A 22,095-nucleotide genomic window follows, 5' to 3' on the forward strand; every position below is an offset into this window, starting at 1 on the left:
TCTTATATATGGAAAGTCCGTGGCTACCCATACCGTCGACTCAGATGGAGGGTGTCTTTCCAGCCTGCAATACTCTGTTAGTTTTAATTATGAACTAAGGCAACTATCCCCTCCAGCTATTTTATTCCATCATTTCCAACTAGGGTCTAATACATGTATTGGAACATTCAAATGTCTTATAAAGTTTAGTATAGTTAGTTTAATATTCTTCTGAGATGATAGAAAACCGTTCTTTGATTTTATTGAATGGTTACTTACTCTATCAGTCTACATTTATGCCAATTTATTAATTATTTTTATTTCGTCCTTCAAAATATTTCTTTATTGGTTGTGTTGATGTGCCCTCTTTCTTGGTTATGCTTATTCTCGTGTTGAAATAATTTGCTTTATTTTTAATTATTTACTAATTATAATACTATTACCGTTTACTAATAATAATACAATTATTATTTTATTATAATAATAGTATTATTATTTACTAATAATTATTCTATTATTATTAACTGATAATAATAATATTATTATTAACTGATAATAATACTATTAATAATTGTATAATTGAATAATACTATTAATAATTGTATAAGTGAATAATACTATTAATTATTTGCTAGTATAATTGATTTAATGAGTTTTTAGTTCTGATCCTGAAGCCTTTTACAAGTTAAATTTAGATATTCTTTAAAATCATATTTATTATTTCAATAGATAATAGTAAAAATGAGGTAGGATCGCACAGACAATCCAAGAGAAAAGTCGCGGTCATATCTTGGTCCACGACTAAATGTGACTAACTGGTTTTATTTCTCATCACTTACTTTTAATGGAATAACTAGGTTTACAGATTCTTATTCAACGTAAAATTCTATTTAAAAAGGAGATGTTCCGTACTGGGGTCAGATAAAACAAGTAAAACAAAGTGCCGAAGTTCCTACTCAAATGTTAAGCCTTCATCCGGCCTGTTAAAGATTTGTAGATGGAAACAGATTCTATATCAATTATTTTAACATCATATAGAATATATTATTTTACTACATTTAGCGTCAGCGAGTAAATCATACTCGTGATTTTCTATTTAGTTCAATCTGTAGTGGATAGAGGGCATTGGTGCATATTTGAGGTAGTTAAATGCCCTTTTAAAGAGGTCGGGCTAGCTCACTCAGTAAAGTACTGAAATACTATTTCTCGGGCCTGGGTTCGAATCTGGCTGTGGCAGAAAATTATTTTTTCTGATACTCTAGCCGTGAGTCAGCTGGGTTCTGGATACATCTTGGGGCACACCCACCCTCTATGATGTGTGTGGGTACCCATAATTGGGAAGAAAAGTTGCAGTTAACAGTGATCATGAACAAACCATCGCCTTGCACAATGGAACAAATAATACTTCTTAGTTCAAGAATAAATGCCTAACATAATATGAGCTCCTTACCTTCATTGGTGGAGTAGCGTTAAATAATCTACTAAATCTGGGATGTTGTGCCTACTAGAATGATCAGAGCAGTTATTATTCCTTACACTGGTATTTCATACCGTTAAAAAAGAGATGATAGTAAAGACAATCACAGTGACTGGTTGTCACAGTTTCTCGTCTGTTTCTGATACTTTTCTTCATTATATCTTCAGACCTAGACAAGATATTTATCTACCTGTCGAACCTATAGGCTGAGTGGCATTTAGCACGATGATACTTTTATCTCATACATCTTGTCACATATACAGCCTACCCACCATTTACTTTATTTTTAATCTACTAAGTAAGGGTTCAAAAAGGAACTACAATTCATTCAATGAAAATGACAATTAGAATGAGTCCATTCATAATAATAATTAACAATATATAATGATAATCAGGTCGAAACTCACATACATTATTAAAACTACTTCCATGAGTATTATTGATAATGAGACTGGTATAAAATCATGGGAACAAAGGAAGGAGTGAAACTATTAGCCCGCATCATTTTTATTTATTTGTTCTAAAAGTGAATCATTAAGTGTCGAATTTTAATATAAGTATTAATTACTTCATTTTAGTATATTTTGAAGTTTCTGATGTTTCATGTTACAGGAAATCTCTATTTTCAGCATATGATGAATAAGAATGAAAAATAAATTTATTAATGGATCTTTTTTTTTTTTAATTTAGAACTATTATTATTGTTAAATCAATTGTCTCAATTAAGAACACTTTATATCAAAATAAAATATATAATTCAGGACCAAGATAGATAAATAAATAAATGCATATCTAGCTTATAGGCTTTATATATAAAGTAGTTCTATTTCTAATAATGATATTGCTTATATATAAAGTTTACATTTCATTGCAAGATTGTAATTTAAAGAGGTGAAAACAATCATACTTGTAGGAAGTGAGGGAAAAAGCGTTACGGATAGAACATTTACCAATTCATTAATACAATATTTTGTAAAAATCAAGAATTTTACGGAGTATTTTGAATTGTGAGAGTTGGATACTGGAGGAATTTGGTGGAGCTCTAAAGCTCAATTTTCAATAAAATATACGACATGTCACAATCTCACAAGAGGAGATCATAACATAAAAAAAGGCAATCCTTCCCCGCCGGACCCGCCCCGCTAAGACACCCGGGGAGTGACGGTCCTATATCACTTTTGAAATATTAGCTAAAAACGGGAAGAGGAGACTTTAAGATAGTTTAATCGAACAATATTTAAAAAGCACCTGAACGGTATTAATATAATAATAAGAAGAAATAAATCTCTTAAATCTGAAATAAATAAATTGTATAAAAAAGTTTTTAGTGATCAACGTGTAATATTTTATTCTATTCTCTCAGTTTCTAACCTTCAATCCTCTTCCATTCCTGACAATTCTCCAAGGCGCCTGAAAAGAAGATGGCCACGAGACCAGCAAATGTAAAATGTCATTAGAGAGCTACCAATGGGTAGTTGCTCTACACGCCTATAATACTCCATTTTAACTAAGATCAAATTTACTGAATGTATTATGTATATACAGTTCTAAATTTCAATAAAGATATTAAAAATAAAAAATATTAACTCAAATTTCAATGATCCAAATTTACTCTCAATTTTTTATTTTAAAACATCCAACGTTTCGGCCCTTAGGCCATTTTCAAGAAGACAACCTTCATCAATGAATTGTCACAATCTAGTCATACATAAACCACACAATCTCAATATAGAACTATTTTTCAAAAATTGTTTTTTCCTCTTCTATTAACCTCAATAATTTCTGTTCTATTTTACTTTTTCAGCGAACTAAAAACTTAAATGCTTAACTGTTAAAAAAAAAAAATCGAGTTAAAAAGCGCGTTAAAAAATCTTAAACAGTTAGAAAACAAAAGGCGGCACAATATATTTATATTTCTTACACTATATTGAGAAAAAAAATAATACAATTTGAACTACAGAATACATGTAAATTACAAATATACAATTTGAGCAACAATTTGTACAATTAACAGTTGTTTAATTTGTAAAACAAAACGTTGGGGGTTTGTCCAACGTAAGTCGAACAGGGGGTACCTCCGTATTAAATATAAAAAAAAAATTAAATTATAGATACAATAATGTAGGAAGATAGTCTGGTTGGCGGTCAATAAAGATATCAAAATAGTAGAAGAAACTATCTATTGTTAACCAATGTTTCGCCCCACTTTGCAGGTTAAAAGAAAGAACCAGATACAAACATTGTAAGACTTTACAAAACATTAAAAATAAAAAACATTTCAAAACAACTGTTTTAGTTATAAAATAAATAATAATAATAATTTAAAGAATTATACATATAGGTGGACTAAAAACTACTTACTAATAAATATAACCAGGAGTGATAGAAAACTTAGTGGGGCGAAACGTCGGATAAAAATAGTTTCCTGTTACTATTTTGATACCTTTATTGAGCGCCATTCGGACTATCTTATACTTTTTAAACTTATTTATCCATTCAAGTTAATTATCCACCGGTTTTTTTATTATATTTTCCTTTTAATCTATGTGTTAGTCTTACTCTCGTAAAATGCAACTATTTGTTTGTTTTTGGTAAACTGATCTACTGCTGTGACTATGAATGATGGTCTGATCTCACATTAACGTCTAATATTGAATTTGTTTAGCGGGTCACTGAAGAGGATCTAGGATGGTGAATTCTGGAGAGCGACTTTGTTGATCGGGTGAATTGAAAAATTGTGAAAGGGTGAAATTGGAGGAGCAGAAATGAGAAAAAAAATACGAATGAATTGAAACATTTGTATTTGTTGTACAGACCGAAATTGATTGTAAAAGGAAACTGTAGGGGGAAAAAAATTGTTTACTATATCTTATTATTGTATCTTTTTTTTTCTGATTATACCATGTATGTGTAATTTATATATGTCCCATTACGGATTGATAAGTATGCTGTGTGAGATAGCAACCTAATGTATTTAGGCAGCATAGATAAATAAAGTATTTCTCTCTCTCATACGGCCAACTATCTTCTTCCAATATAATTATAATAAATATTTTAAACACATTCGTTCCTATGTTTCATATTTACTTTAGCTTGGAGATAACAAACTCAGCTTGTCTCCACTTGATGAGGTAATAAAATGTATATTAATAAAGTATTGAATTCAGCGGAGAATATAATTTCTTTCACGTCAAAATATAAATTTGTTTTCTAAGGCTAATAAGAAAATAAAACAAACTGGAGGAATTCAGTACGCACCCTTCAACTCAGTCAATCATGATTATAAGGCGTCGATGCCTCATAATGTTTTAGTGTTTCAGTCAGGCTATTGAATATTATGGCTTCTTTCTAATATACGAAGAAAAAAAAAATCACTAGGAAGTCTTCTTCGGTATTCTCGAGGAGGAGTCGTAAAACCATTTCTGGTCGAATTGCTTCATAACTTACCTTGAATCATTTTTCTTTCTTCCAAAACGGCCATCTATTCAATCCTTAGCTAGATATTCAATAAGCTATCGTACGTCTTCAAATTAAACGGTAAAAACGTTCGATTGCTGCAAGTACAGAAAAGCGTTGAATCGAGTAAGGAGCTCTAGACGTTTTAACTACTCCTAAACAATATTTATAACTCACTTCTAACTCATTATTTAATGGTTAAGTCATAAACGTTATTTTATTTTTGTAATATTTGTCAATATAATCTTACTGCAAATCATCAACGTAATCTTAACGCAATTTCCAATGAGTTATTATTTTACAGTCATCTTTTTTTTATTGCACATAAACTATAAAGATTTTATTTCATTGAAAAACACAATCATAATTTCGAAATCGTATTATGAATGAATTTAATGCGATTTAAAGTACCATAAATTAAAACATTAGTTGTCATTTAAATTATCTGTTCGTCAGCAAGGATTTCTTTTCGGAAAAATACCACTTTTTATTGAAAAGAGAGGCAAGACTAAATTAAACCTAAGCCGAAATAGCATCTCATTCAAACAACTCATATCTGCAAAACCACTTAAAATTTCCTAAAATATGGTGAAGGGACTATACGCTTGAAGACCATTCACAGTCTTTTAATAATTCCATCGCATTAAACTTATTGATAGCTTCAAAAAAACTATCTCGATAAATAGATATGTTTTTCATAAAATGTCATTTAGTTATTAATTCTACGTTATATTGCCATCTTGGATATTGTACATTTAACTTAGTCACCAACTACAGTCAGCGGTGACTTCTATGTCAGCTGACTGAGTAGATCAGCTGATCGAGTGTATACATGTATGTCTATTAACACTTCCGGCAATGATAATATAGAGACTAGAGTGCTCTCTTATCACCTCCACCTGAAATGTAGTTATTTATTCAATTTTTAATGTTTTGTTTTAGTTTATTTGTGACTTTTTTAATTTATATTGTTCATTTTATTGTACCAGGAATGTTTTTCTTTATTTCTAAGTTTAATTTATGTATATAGATAGCGTTTACTTTTGGTCTGTTTGTGAGTTTTTTCTACTTTTGTCCTATACTATTGGTATAAGAATTTTTTTTTTTATTGTAAATAGTTTTTCATATTTCTTTTATGTATGTTATTATATTGTATTGTTCGTAAACTGGCGGGGGAAGTTACAATCAGCTGTTACTTCGATGTCAGCTGATCGAGTGTATATATATATATGTGCTGAACCTAATAAAGTCAGTCGGTTACAGAAGTTTAAGTGTGTCATATCTTAAACCCTTTTATTTATCTTTTAATATTTTGCGCTAAGTTATATAAAATAATTATATATAATATTATATATAAACATTTGTTCAATTCTCTCACCAGACAATCAATGTTCTGTTATGTATTTGCATCCTCCGTTAAACTATAATTCAAAGAAAATATGATGAACTTGTACTACTTTTAGATTAACAGATTAACAGTATTTTATTTTAAATAAATATCAAGCCAAAGCAATCAAAACTTAGTTACGGAGGTCTTTCAATTATTATGCTACATAACTATTTTTTTTTAATTTATAGCTCTTGGACATTAAACAATAATGTATTTTATTTTCATTTGTAATAACCACAGAAAAATACATATTCCAAAAACAATGCCGATTAACTGCATTGGGTTTCTATACACACAGCATACTAAAACTAGTTAGACAGTTGCTCTTATAATAAACGTAGACGTAGACATAGTAAGTAAATTTAAAATAACTTAATTTGTTCTTTTATCTTTTTCATTTCTATGTTTTAGTTTTATTGTTTTTTACTTTTTTTATAATATCATTCTTTTCTTTTTATATTATTTACCCATATATCAACATATAATTCCCCTCCAGTATAATAAATAGTAACAGATCCCTATGAATTGTTAATTTGTAATACCGAAGAATTCTAAACCACATTTATTTATTTGTCTGTATGCTTATTTCCAATTTATTAATATGGATGTTTATTTGGTATTCATTTATATTCTTAATAAATTTCGCAGCATCCTTGTCGAGCTAAACAAATATTGAAGTACCCATGTCACTAGAACACACTGAATATTTGCTATTTTAATTTTAATGTTTTTTCATTATTTTATTTTACTTTTTATATTATGAGAAAGTGTCATTTGCTTGCCTCCACTACTTTAGGACCCGCTGATCTTTAGTATTATTTTTCTACTTTTTCCTTTTCTTCTTTTTAGTAAGTTGTTATATTAGTTATCTTTTTTTTTTTCCTTACCTCCTGGAACAAAGAGAATAATTTTACGCAAAGTATTATTTATCAATTTTTTTATTTTTTTTTAATTTTCAAATCCTCTTTATTGATATATAGTTACAATTACAAATATATGAAAATACAGAGTATATATACAAATTACATACTAACTTTGTTTGCCGTGTGGCAGTATAGGTTGAGTTACAGGGTCCGCTTTTAATGCATGTTTTTACATTATTGTTTTTTTTTAATGGGAAGGAAGGATTATTATATTTGTGATTTTCATTATAAAATGATGCATATTAATATTGATATTTGTTTCATAATTATTAAAACGTAGTCATCCTCTTATTTTCCGGTGTATAAGTGATGTGTTTGACTTATTATTATTTGCAAATGCATATTATAAATTTTAATTTTTATAAAAGTTAGCACATCACAACTTTCAGTGACCTTCCTACTTTTATTTAAAATGGTCTTTATTAATCACAATGGCAATACTTCCCCAAACTATATTGCTATGTTCAAAATTTAATATTGTCATTTTTTCTTTATTTATCTCTTATAAAATCATAATAACTCGCGAAAAAAGAGGAAGAGACATAATTTTTACTGTGTATGTTGATTTACTATTAACTATATTTATTATATACTATAATTTATTTATTGTATATATGTATAACTATATTTATTATATTATATTACTATTTGCTATAATTTATTTATTGTATATATGTATTACTATATTTATTATATTATATTACTATTTGCTATATTTACTCTGAATAAAAAAAGATCATTGGACTGAATAAATTATTCATTCATTCTTTAAAATTGTTTTACTGCTGAGAAATTCAATTTTAAACAGTTAGTGAACAAATGATTTTTATTTTATTTCTAATTACCAAAAAAGATTGAAATGTCTTTTCTTTTTTTCCAGGAATCACAACAGTTAACCATTGGTCTTATTCGAAAAGCTACTAGGTCTGTATGATTTCATTTTGTATTGTGTATATATTTTGCATTGTGAATTAAACAATGATCCAGAAAATTTAAACTATTGATGAACTTTATAAATATTTTTCTGTCAAATGGTTTATGTATATTAAATTAGCGCAGTATAAAATTTATAATTGTCATAATATAATAAATATATACAATGTAGTGGTCGTTAAGAAACAAATATATATATATTTTTTTTAATACCGAGCATTGTCAGACTTCCTTACCTTTTTAGAACCACGTAACTTACATGTCGAGACGTTATAAAATTAATTGAGAACCTTATAAACGTATGCTAAGTAATAATCTCAGAATAATTTAGAGTATCGAGAAGTTTAAAAAAAATATTGGAAGGATTTCATTATTTTTTTTTCTATTTGACTACTTAAAAAGTGAAAGAAATAGGAAACTGAAAACAGGATCCTAAGACGTGAAGGAAGTCAATAAATGCTACCATTTTCTTTGATTAATTGTGGAAAGATAAAAAAAAAAAATTATTTCTTATATCATTTATACATCATCAGAAGTATTATCAATATGATTACGGCTGATAGTTAGTGTTAAAAAAAGTGGAGTTTTACTATTTTAATTTGAGGCATTTCAGCCTGATTTGAAGACCCCCATCAAGGCTACTCAAATATGAATAGCAATATAAAAAAATAAAAATAGTACATTTACATAAAAGCCAAAAACTGGAGTTATATTAATTAATTAATCAGGAAAATATTTATAATCTATTGAATACTATACATTATTATATTTTTGATCGTGAATTATTAACTGAAAGTCTAAAATAAGATGCTGTTTTAAATTTTTTTTTTTTAAATAACGAAAAGCAATATTTAGACAAGAAAAAACCTTTGGAACAACTAAAAAGATTAATTTTAACTGGTCTTATTTTGAATCGAATGCAACAAGTCCTATTATAATATTTTAAATATTAAAATAAAGTAAACAACGAAGGTAACGAAGGAGTAATATAAGTTGTACAATCTTCAATCTTCTTATCAAAAAATAAAGTTTGAAAAATTGTATATAAAAACTTATCCGTTCAATACAGGGTATTATCGTAACATACAATTTAATATAAAACTTAAATCATTTATAGCAATCGATAGAAAAAAATTTTCCGAGTCTGACTAAGCACTTAATTCAATATCGACATTTTTTGGACTTAAATCCTTTATACTAATCAATAAAGAAATTCACTGTATTTTTCTTCAATTTTTTTAATTAATTGACTTCTCACTTAGATTTCTTTAGTTATTACTTTTATATCAGTGCACTAATACTTTCGTCATTTCGGACGGTCTGCCGCTCTATTTTGAAAAACAGTTAGACATCTTTTTGTTGCACGGCACAGATATAATATTAAAATATACTTTAAAATAGCAATTAACAATATTACCAAAGATGAAAAGAAATAAAATAGAAGTAAACAGTGACCAATACCAAACAAGCAATAGGGAGACGTGTCCAGTATACGGGAACAATGTACTTATCTAACTTTACGGTACTGAAAGGAGAATTAACTGAAAACATTTTTGAATAATATATGTAATGACTTTTACCAAATATAAAAATGTTTTTGTAACAGTTTTTTTTTTTCCTTTAAATTGATGATAAAATTTCAATCATAAATTGAATTAAAATGACAAAAAAAACCGTAAGAAGACACAAAAAATAACCATAATAAACAAATCAAAAAGAAAGAAAAGAAAATGTTGCTATATTTTAAAAATTTGTAGCCGCCCTGAATATGGGCGGACTGCCCGAAACGTCGGAAGTATTAGCTCCCTAATACAGAATTAATAAACCCGCAAAATGAAGTAAGGAAGCAAATAATTCCCAAAATAGAAAAAATAAATAAATAAAAAGGGTAGTACAGAATCACCTTTAATTAATTAACCACTTAACAAAGTATATAAATTTTAAAAAAAAATTGATCTATGACTGTAGTTTAGTCGATGTAAATAATGTTACTAAGACTAACACAAGTATGAAAGACATTGTGGTAAAACGTACTAGAAATCGTTATTTCTTGTAAGTTATTCTACAATGTCTTGCATAATTCTGTCACGATTTAAAAAAAATAAATAACAAAGATCTTCCTTTACATTAGTTATTAATTTATGACTTATTGTAATTTTACAACTGTTACATCATCTGGAAGATGCAAATGTTTCATTTCGCAGTTTTTACATAATTTGTTAGTGTAATAGAGTATAAAGGATCCGTATTCAAAAATAGTAGGAAAAAAATAAAGGAAAACAAGAGCTAAGGATGAATCATTAAAGCAAGAAACGACATTGAATATTCACTTTCTCCGATTAGCATTTCATTATACTAATGACTTGTTCCGAATTAATCTCATTATTGATGGATAGAATATTTGACCGCGGGGGGCAGTTAGAGGAAAACCTAAAAAGAGCTTGTTTTCATACTGTCAGGAATGGTGCCATTACTTCGGAGGTGAACGCACTTCGCAAGAGCATCTGCAACTCCAAGGCACCTGTTCTACTCTTCTTGTTTTCCCGTTTTAAGCCCAACTGAAAAATTTCCAAATTTGTTGGTATACCTGCAAAAATGAGACGCGTTCCTCTAAAGGATGAGATAGATAATTCAATTTTAAATTCATAAATCATCATCATAATTATGAGTAGATTTCAATACCGAACTAAAAAAAAAAATATATGATTTCGTTCTCAACCAAACTCAATCATGTATTTTACATCCATCAGAAAAAAATGCTTAATTTTATAAGCAGTGCTCTCAAACATTTTTTATTGCTGTATCACAAACCATAGTTATTGCTGCATTATTAGATATAATATCAATAATATCATTTTTTTATCTCACACTCATCCCCTATTTCTCATTTCAAGTCTTTCACAAAAAACTGAATATAATATAAATATTAATTATTTTATAGGTTCTTGTTTGAGAGTGGTTTAATTTATTCTAAATTTAAAACAAATTTGATCCTTTTTTTCTCTCAACCTTTATTCTTTACAATTTTTCCAACGTTTCGACCCTCAGGCCAAACTCAAGGATACCTTCATATTGATGTCATTTCCTTTTTCAAATCTTAAAAATGCCGGATAATTGCCTTTGTCCCATATAACCTTTTCTAAATTTTTTTTTCTTAGATTTAAACTTTTACAAAACACTTTTCTTCCTTCCTTCATTTACATTTGCAACTTAAAACAATCCAGAGAATGGCCAGAAGGTTGAGAGAAAATAAGAATCAAATTTGTTTTAAATTAAGAATAATATAATATAAATATTTTATTTAAATTTAAAAACTGACCAAATGTCACAATATTTCTGTATTCACTCATTTTGAAACAGAAAAACAAAGGAATGAATAAATAAAACTTAGTAAGTAATAAGTTATAAGTTAAAAACAATCAAATATCAATAAATATTAGTATAATGACAAAAGATTAGCGAACCGGAAGGTTCGATAACAATACCACTAATTGTTCTTTAAATCAGTCTTAACGTAATCCTCCCCTCTACGATTCGGTCTACCCCTCGGAAGTATACCCGTCGGTTTAGTCTTTATTAACGTTTAAAAAAGTCTCATTCTTCAACTATTTGATAAGAAAAAAAAATATAATAATAAACTATTGACTCAATATACAATTATAAAATAAACAAGCATATTTTTTTATTAATAAAGGCTTCAAACCCAACTCTACTAAATCAGTCTTAACACAATCCTCCCATCTACGTTTCGGTATACACCTCGGACGTTTACCCGTCGGTTCAGTATTTATTAATATTTTAGGAATCCGTCGGTTACTTAGTCTCTCAACCTTACACACCCATCTTATATTTTATGTAATACTTTTGAAGATCCGACGGACTTGCTCACTAACAATGAGAACGGCCTTCAAAGCTTACTGGAGAGTGCGGTGCATGATTCACATATTTTTTTTAGTTTACAAAATACCACAAACAGCCAAATGATAGTATAAAAAAAAAGAAGTTAATTATTATGTAAATGGAGTCCAGAATAGTATCATCTGCCAATAAGGCTATATCTCTAATGCTAACTCCTTCGTTTTACCTAAAAAACTGAAAAGCGTTTTGCCCTATTTGGAATTATTCAGCGAGATCCGATCCAAAGGCCTCTCACGATGAACTGAGTGGCTCCAGGTGACTGACAATGTGAGCTCAAAGCAAGTAAGAGGTTACACGGTTTTCTAGCTCAGTTGATTTTTTAATTCCAAGTCTACTGAAGCACTTAGTTAATTTAACTGGGATTGAGTCATCTCAGGATATAAAATGTCAGCATTTAATATCATAATCGGTAATAACCATCAATTTTATTGCCGATTATATATTTTTCATTGCATTCATAAATTTATCCAGAACGCTGATGTCGTTTTCTTCTAATAGCTGTATAGTAAAATTACTAGAAGTTGACCTCGTGTAAAAGTTCAAGGAATAAGTAGGGGAAGGAGGAATAAAAAATGGCGGCTGTATCAAAAAGTTTAAACAATTAGTTTTTCATCGGAGCTATATCTTTAAAACTACAAACAACATTATAAAACCAAAGAGAACATCATTTAAAGTACGGTAAATTTGCTAAAATATGAGCCCCAATAAAAATTCGAGCTATTTACGTTCGATAGTTCTCCAGATATAGCTTTTTAAAAAGCAATATTTCATAAAAAATATACTGAAAAATCAGAAGTTAGTGAATTCATTTTAATAAATCTATATCTCAGGAACCATGAGACCATTAGGCCTTTCTGCCAGCAATCAAGTTAAAGTAAGTCATAACTTTTATCTTGGTATTAGTAATATGTTTTATGGTATTTGACAAAATAATTTCACAAAATGTCAATTTCTGGTTGTTCTGATAAACTTATTAATGTTTGAAAAAAATATATCTCAGGAACATTAAGAACTATATACGGCACTCAAAATAAAGGTAATTTAAATTACTATAAAGTAGTTTTAGTCACGTATCTTAGAAAGGGTAGAAGTTCTTATGATAATCGCATATGAAGATATATTTTAGCAAAAACTGCTACTCCTACGAAAATAAACGTCATAAACTACTTCATAGACCATTAAACTAGCTTTAATTTGTGTGCTAATTAATAGACATATGTTCATCGAATGGTTTTTGAGATAATGAGTCCTCAGAATAAATTAACTAACTTCTGATCTTTCGTGTTGCTAATTAAAAATCTATATCTCGGGAACTATTGAACGATAATAGCGCAAGCGCTCATACTTAATCAAATTGACTCTACTTTAAATGATTTTCTCTTAGGTTTTCTAGTGTTGTCGGTAGTTTTAAATATGTAGCTCTCCGATTAATTTCTTCTACTAATCATAAATAGAGTTCATTAAAGTAATCTAAAATTGGAGTGAAATAACAGCGTTTTTCTCATCTTGGGCTGTTGTACATTTTGTTTGGCCGTTACTAAATAATTAAACTAAAGATTGCCACTAGAAAAAAAGGTCGATCAATTCTGTTCCAACAGTCAATTTTGCACTTGCTTTTTTTTTTTTTTTAATGGTGTACAATAAAACTTTTTATACGATAAAGTAGTAAATAAAATAACGATCTTATAAAATTATGATATAATTGTTTAGTTGTATATAATTCAACTTGTTTAAGACCTATAAAAACAGATGATGAGTGATAATGAGCAGAATACTAAAGTGAAAACTATAAACTTTAATAAGCCTCTAATAATTATAGGCTCTTGAAATGACCAGTCAACATCCACTGCCTTTCACCCGGCTGACAAGACTTTTTCGAATCCTGGTTAACTATGGCAGACATTTTACTTTTTATTGTCCACTAGAAGTAAACCAAATGTTTCAAACCAACGAAAAATTCCTTTTTTTTAATTTCAAATTCGGACCTTCTAATTTCTAGCCATTTCACTTCTTCAGTTGAGAATTCTAAAATACATAAATTGAAAGACTATATTATAAATACCATAGGGCTCTCTTAAACTGTTAATTGTATTATGGAACAGCCTCGGTATTTAAATTTTGTAACTTTAAAAGAAGAATACGTATGCATACATTTATTAAATGTATGACTGTTATATTAGGCCTCTAAAGAGGAGGAACCTCTCATTTTACCATTAAGCTAAAAATTTGGAATATATGATGACTGGTTGACCAAATATCGCCTCATGAGTCCATATTTTGTAATCTAATTGAATAACCGAAAACACGAAATATCTAAGTTGAATGCCGTTACTTTTTAAAATTTAAAGTAAAAATTTGTCATAGTTATGTTACGATTAAACCAAAGATAAATAAATATATATATATTTTTTATTCTAGGAACTTAACATTAATTTCGAGAAAAAAATGAGGTTTAGTACTTTTCGAAACTCACGTCAATTTCATTTTTAAAATATATGCGATATAATCCTGTTAATTATCATGAATGATTAGACTAATTTGAGCTCAAAATATTGAAAAGTATAAATATATATATGTAGTCTGTCTGTTTCTAAATAGGTAATTCTTTTTTTTTTTTGCGAACTGCTCCAGATTTCCAATTTTCATGTCAGATTTTCAGGCTTGCGGGTTACCATCGAAAATTTACAGCCCTTCTAAAACATATGTTCATGTACGGCCTAGCTATGAGGTCTCAGTGGGTACAATTCAGTGTTAATATGAGTTTCTGAATAGCTGAATCTTAACTGAAATTGAAGTAATTTTTTCCTGTGGGGCAACGTAATTATTTATTACTAAACTGTTACTTAAAGATAGTCGTTATAAAGTATGCATCTTTTCCAATTTTAGGTGTTAAATAGGCTTTCTTTAAAATATTATATTGTTTACACGAATGATCATGATATCGCTGATATGTCGAATGAATTAAAAAGGAGGATACATACTTAATGCGAGAGTTTCATAATTATCTTAATTAATAAATGATACTGTAGAGCTTAGATCATTAAGGAGAGACCAAAATATCAACAGTCTCCTCCAGGAGCTCGTGGGTGGTATGAGATGATGAAGAGGTCCTCGCATCCATCATACTCAAATTTAGATTTAGGTTACTTTCCAATCGGCGCCTCTGTCCTCTCGTCCGAATTTCACTCAGATGTTTACCAAGAGACTCTTGCTTGGAGAAATTCATTCTTAGTAATAACTCTCCTGTCTCTTAGTTTGTCATTTTGAAAGGACTTATTGCGTTTATTGTAGTACCGTGAGTACATAATTCACTTTGTCTTGTCACATCGTTTTGTTCCTTACTTTTCGGATGAGGAAAGTATTTTAAACGGATCAAATTTTTGAAGTACAGTTTTCATCAGATCTATGCATACAGCCAAAAAACCTATTTGCGGTTATTTTGGAGTTAGGTCATGTATGGATTTGTGGTCAAGTGGCTGTTCAAAGATTATTTCTCGAACGTGTGGACCGATATGGTTACTTCTTTAACTGTTTTCAAAAGTTTTGGCACTCGACTCCTGTGTAACAAATTAATCCTTTGTGGGCATAAGCCGATAATCCTGTTTTCCTTTTTACGATTTTGTTGAATCCTACCTAAAGTTTTCTTCTGAAGGTTCTTAAACTTTATATGAATTACTAATGCAGTATTTCAGTGCTAAATTAAATACTTGGGAAATTGAAGTTTTCATCCCGAACGAACTTCATCTTTTCGGAATAATAATAACCTATTCGAACTTTATTAAACGTTTGGTGCTGGATTCACTAATTTCTTTGGAATTCCCTCTTCAATAAAAATATTAGACAGCTTTTAGCGGTCAGTAGAGTCGTAAGCCTTTTTGAAATCTATGTAAAGCTGATAAACACCGTTTTATTCTAATTTTTTCTATAATATTAGCGTTAATGAAAAAAATTGATCCATAGTTAGATTTCGCCAAAAACAAGTAAACGAGTATGAAAAGGTTCTGATATAGCCTTCCCATTTTCACTGATATTTCATGAACGTGAATAGATTTTCCCGGCTGGGACTATTATCCAAACTATTTATATGTTTGCTTAAACGAAACTGACTGTAAACATTTTATGCATTTTCTTTCACTTTTTGGCTTATAAAAGTGGATGTTTTCGATTCTAACGATTGTATGCACGCTAAAATGAAAAGGAGTGTGGAAATTTATTTAATTTTCATCGATTTTTTCACTAATACCTCATGAACGGCCCAATGCATTTTCCATCTTTTTGGTTGTTAATAATGAACACGCTTTGAAGGAGACGAGGATTGAATTTGAAAATTAATTTAATTATGATAATTTTTTAAAAGAAAATTTAGTTAATAAAGAACACACTTTATGATATCAGCTAGGATTGAATTTGAAAATTAATTTTATTATAATCATTTCTTTAATAAAAATTTAGTTAATAAAGAACACGCTTTATGATATCAGCTTGGATTGAATTTGAAAATTAATTTTATTATAGTACTATTTTTAAAGAAAATTTAGTTAAAAAATAACACGCTTTATGATATCAGCTAGGATTGAATTTGAAAATAAATTTTATTATAATCATTTTTTTTTACTGAAAATTTAAAACAAAAATATTATTCTTTGTAATTTCCTATACTTGGAGGTCTTTAGTCCACACAGTTTTAGACAATTATTTCTTCATCACCAGGTAAAAAAAAAAAGTTTTATAATCAGGTTATAATCGTGTTCTTGGAAAATTTAATTTTTAAAATCAGTGGAAAAAACGCTGTTCAAGTTGGCCTATATTTAACATTAATAGCTGAAGGCCAATATGTAAATAGTTGAACGTACTTAATAATTATTTATTTAAATGCAGTCAGGATTATTAAATTTCTATCACGATAATATCCGACCTGAGAGGCTCCGACCAATGACAGTAAAATTTAAGGCGTTTTTTTTTTTTCGACGATAAACGCCTAGGCCTAATGTGCCAATATATATACGGCAGCCGAAAGTAGTTAGTGCTTAGATGGGCTACCGTTCTCCGCGGAGGAATACATGCCAAAAATCAGGTATGTGAGACCTGTCGGCCATCTGTGATCGGGCAGGCGTAGGAGTGATGACCATATCGTGTTTCTTAATCGAACATCATGATGCAGTTTAAGGATGATAAGGTAGTTGAGTGTTCGGTCTCTGGACGTTCTGCATAAGGAAGAAAAACAGACGGCGAGATTAGCCATGTTCCTTTTATCTTGTCCAATTACTGTCCTTCAAGCAGTGCTTGAATTTAAGATGGTAAATTAAAACAGCTTGTCAGTTTTTTAGTGTTCACACTGTATGTGCTTTTACAAGCTGATGCACTCTTTATGAAGCGAGAAAACCATATAGTTCCTTAAGTAGTTGACCAGTTGCATCTTTACCCAATCCCTAAATCCCAAAATGTTTATCACTGATGTTGATAGAAACTGATATACTAAGACATTTATGAAGTAGTTCTTGATTTCATTAATAAAAAAATATGGATATTATTTTAGATAGTAACAAAATAAGGACTAAATGGACCAAAAAATGCAAATCAAGAAATAGATTACTAAATTATTTTTCAAATTATCAAAAAGTGAATATAGCCTAAAATTTGATAGAGCAATTAAGTTAACAAACAACATATACATGAATTAGATTAAGACAGAAGTATACAATATGTTAATAGAACTGTCTGACATGAAGGAAAAAATAAATAAAATGGAAAAGTTAAATGCTTTATATAAGATTGTGAAAATTGTGAAAAACTACATATTGGAGAGACATCTAGAAAACTAAAAACCAGGAACAAGCAACATATCAAAAATTGTAAAAATGTCAAAAATATAAACTGCACTGCATAACGGTAAACTATTGTTTTACCTTAAAAAATCTCACAATAAAAGACATGACATAAAACACTATAAGAAGAAGGTTTCTGAGAACAATTCATGAAACCAAAAATATTAAAGACACGGTAAACTAACTACAAAACAGACACAAAACATTTAAATACACATTATACCGATATAATTAATAGCCATAATAATATAAAAAATCATGGAAGATATGTGAAAATAAAATGGTCCAATCATTAATTTTAATTTAAAACAATAAATTAAAATTGGGCAAATCAATAGGGAGGTAATAAAACACCATATGGGACATGTTGATATGGCCTAAAGAGGTAATGTCTAATATAGAGTATTAGTTTGTTTAACAGAGATGAATGCTCCTCTAGTAAAAGACAATAAAATAATACATGGTAAAAATATTTTAAACTATGACTATATAGATGACATGATTTCAATAGGGAAATTGAAAATAAGACAAATACGTAGTAAATATGATTACAAGAATTTTAAATATACACGTATTACACAGATACAAATTGTTGATATGAATAACTTAATTTTAGGATTATCAAGGTGCATGAGTATGGGGCATTTGTCCCGCAACGTTGTTCAATGAAAAATATATAATAGGTTATGTTCATTTTGGAAGTTTTCAATTTCAATCAATAATTTTAAAAAAAATTTAGAGATGATAGAATAGAATTAGATCCTAATGATTGCTTCTACTGTTCATCGTGTTCCAGGGATATGCAGTGATCATGGAAGAGCAATCTGAAGAAAATATTTCATCAAGGGATATTCAAGTATTCAAATATTCAAGTCAACAAGGGAAAATATTTAATATTCGCAAATAATTTTTGAAAGAACCCAGATGAATTTTGGATCGATATTATGTTTAAAGATGAGTCAAGTTTTAAAGTTCTGATTAGAGAATTATCGTTTTTAGGACCATAAAAAATAATTTAAACATATACCATTGTTTAAAAATACTACAGAATGTAGTATTACAAAATAAGTGAAAATTTATCAAGATTTTCCACTCTAATCGAACCATCTTAATTTAATTGAATTCGAATTTACCTCCTACTTTAATCTAATTGACTATGTCTATCGTAAAAAGAAATTAGAAAATTACGACATGGACGATCTAAAGAGAAAAATAATTATTGAGTGGAACAAAAACTATACAATATTAATAAACTAGTTTAATCAATGCCAAAATGGCTATAACCTGTAATTAAACAAAAAGGTTCGCCAATTAGTTATATATTGGTAATGTTTCGCAAGATTTAATTTATATAGAAATTTGAAACTGTATTTCCCACTAATTTTATTTTAATATTGTTTTTATTAGTGTTTTGTGAAATACATGTAAAATAAAATTGATGTTATAGTGAATCCCTTTTTGTTATTGTATAGTGTTCTTCTGACATCATAATAAAAATTAATAGTCATAATAAAAATAGGACATTAATAAAAAAATAAAATAAAAATATATGTACATAATGAATAATAATATAATGAATTTCTTCACATTCATTATATTATTCGAAATTTTCAGAGCCTCACATTGACTTATAAATCATTGCACGCTATAATTAGCTATAAGGCTATAATTCATTAATTAATCATATCTGAATTTGTCAGTTTAACACTTATTAATAAATTATATTCTACACAATTTTGGTATTTTACTATCATTGACTTATCACCGCAAAAATATCATTTAATGTTGAATGTTAAATTGATAAATACAGATTTATTTTGACTGTGTTTAATTGATTTGTAATATGCTTTCACAAAGAAGGTTGATGGGACTTAGATAATGGGACATGAATGGATAACACCTCGAAAAGTTGCTGATAATATGTCATTGCACATAGTTGGCACGAAGAGCAATTTACCAATTGGATAATAAATTTGTGTTTTTTTATCCTGTTAATATAATTATTATTTGTAGTGTTATGCATTATCCTCGCTATAAAAAAAATACCTCAGTCGTTTGTAGAGTACTACATATCCGAATTATCAATAGGAGAAGAACAAGATTTTCAATGTGTCTCACTCATAAAAGTCAGGAAATATAAGAATTAACTAACTTAACCGCAGAACTTGAAGTTTGTAAGTTCAGCTAGGGATGAACTCCATTAGTTTCCATTCTCAATATTTTGAAATATCATCGATTATTTCATTATAAAGAACGGCAAACCTCTATGTAAGACCCTTTTAGAATGACCTGAAAGGCGTCACTCGTTGCGGTCCATCAGAAGTTTAATATGTGTCTTGCGATAATGTAAAAGCAAATTTATGGTTATTAAAGGGGAAAAAAAAAAGAAATTAAAAAAATGCTTCTGCTTTAGTCCGCCGCTAACATTGGGTAATAAAATCAGATCGTTAAATCAAATAATTTGTTTTAGAAGAGATCATATTAAATTAGCATCTGAATGAGTTTAATTTTGATTTATAGCCATAATTATGCAGTTATGTTATTTACAGAATCATTGGTCGTCTTTACTATGTAGTCAATATGTATAATAAATTTTATGAATAATATAGGGTCAACTAACTCACTCCTCTTCTTTTCATTTTATACTGGTTTCATTACTACATTCACTTAAAAAAAACTATTAAGTGGGAATTCGTTAGAATATGTAGAGGGGTGCTCAGGACCTTCAGAATACAAGAGAAAATTAATTAAGAAGAAAATATTAAAACAATGTTAATGACAGGAAACGCTGGACATTTTTATTTTGTAAAATTATACAGTCGCTCTAAATATATAAAACTATTATAATTCGTAACGTTCATTATGGATGTGCAATGCAGCCGCCCATGTCGTGGAATAGCAAACCTTTAAGTTTTACAATGTTAAATTTAGCATAAACTATTCATAAAGATATAATATCTTAGTTGATGTGTATTTTTATTATCTTGTTCAGGACTGGTAGTTTTATTAATAATAACGAAAAAGATCCAAGTAATCTCAAGCTTCATTATTAAAACATATTACAAGTCTAACGTTTCGGCCGATCATCATCATCATCATCAGGAACAATCTTAATTTTAGTTTCACAGTATCACATTAATTTAACTTTGCAGGCTATTATGTCCAAATTAATTTAATACGAACAAAATTAAACTGTATTTATCTATTTAATATTTAATATTAGATTATATTCCTCATATTCATTATATTGTTCGAAATACTTTTATTTATTTTTTTATTAATTTATTTTTATGTTCCATAGTGTTAGGAAGATAATGAAATTCACCACTACATTAAGTTATTTTTACCCGTATTTAACTAAACACTAAAAACAAAAAGCTGAAAATTTTCTAAATAAATTAATTATAGAGATAAAGTAATTTATTAACAATATATCATATATTGGCTGGTAAACCTTTTTGTTTAATTACACGTTTTATTAATTTAGGCACTAAACTAATTTAATAATTGTCTATAGTTTTTGTTCCACCTAAGAATTTTTTTTTCTTTGGATCTTTATCATTTCTTTTGAAAGATAGGCCTATAAATATCCAATTAAATTAGGATTAAACCCACTAGTTTCTAACCTTGCTTCTTCTTCCATTCCCGGCAATCCTCTGAGGCACCTGAAAAGAAGATGGTCTCGTGACCTTATATTGTAAAATGTTTTAGAGTTCTACTACTGAGTAGTTTCTCTTCCTGCTGTATCATATCATTATGTTTTTACTTCAAATTTGCTTGTTGCATTTTATATACAGTTGTAAATGTCAATAAATAAATAACAAAAAAAAAATAGAGGTATTTAGTTATAGAGGTATTTCTTGTACCTAAGGTTAATAATACAGCAATGATTTAACAACTTCTTAAAAAGTAGGTAAATAAATATTAAGCTATATATATCTAGCTATATCAATATATATTATAATATCGTTTATTATGATATAATAAATAACATAATATAACCGAAATTCAATATGGTTCTTTAAAAAATAGATTCAGGCTACTCTTTCATGATCACCATATATCCCCGTTCATCATAGATTTCTACATCCTTACTGTTTCTAATTCTATTCTAATATCTCTAACATTCAACTATTTTGGACGGTCACTTTTATCATCATCTATAAGCTGATTTTCACGTCTGTATCTTCTTAC

At 28.5% G+C, this 22,095-nt stretch overlaps 1 protein-coding gene across 2 annotated transcripts in view; it reads left to right on the forward strand.

Moving 5' to 3' along the window:
- Nucleotides 1-22,095, forward strand: part of LOC106692608 (homeobox protein OTX2-A) — a 269,018-nt gene that overhangs the window by 106,669 nt on the left and 140,254 nt on the right. For both annotated transcript variants that reach the window (XM_067053160.1, XM_014438657.2), the window contains exon 3: nucleotides 8,106-8,149. The gene's annotated coding sequence lies outside the window, so the exon portion shown is untranslated. The remainder of the gene's footprint in view (nucleotides 1-8,105; nucleotides 8,150-22,095) is intronic.

The sequence above is a fragment of the Halyomorpha halys genome, unplaced genomic scaffold, assembly GCF_000696795.3.
Source record: "Halyomorpha halys isolate HHAL.00 unplaced genomic scaffold, Hhal_1.1 Scaffold64.1, whole genome shotgun sequence".
Classification (NCBI taxonomy): Eukaryota; Metazoa; Arthropoda; class Insecta; order Hemiptera; family Pentatomidae; genus Halyomorpha; species Halyomorpha halys.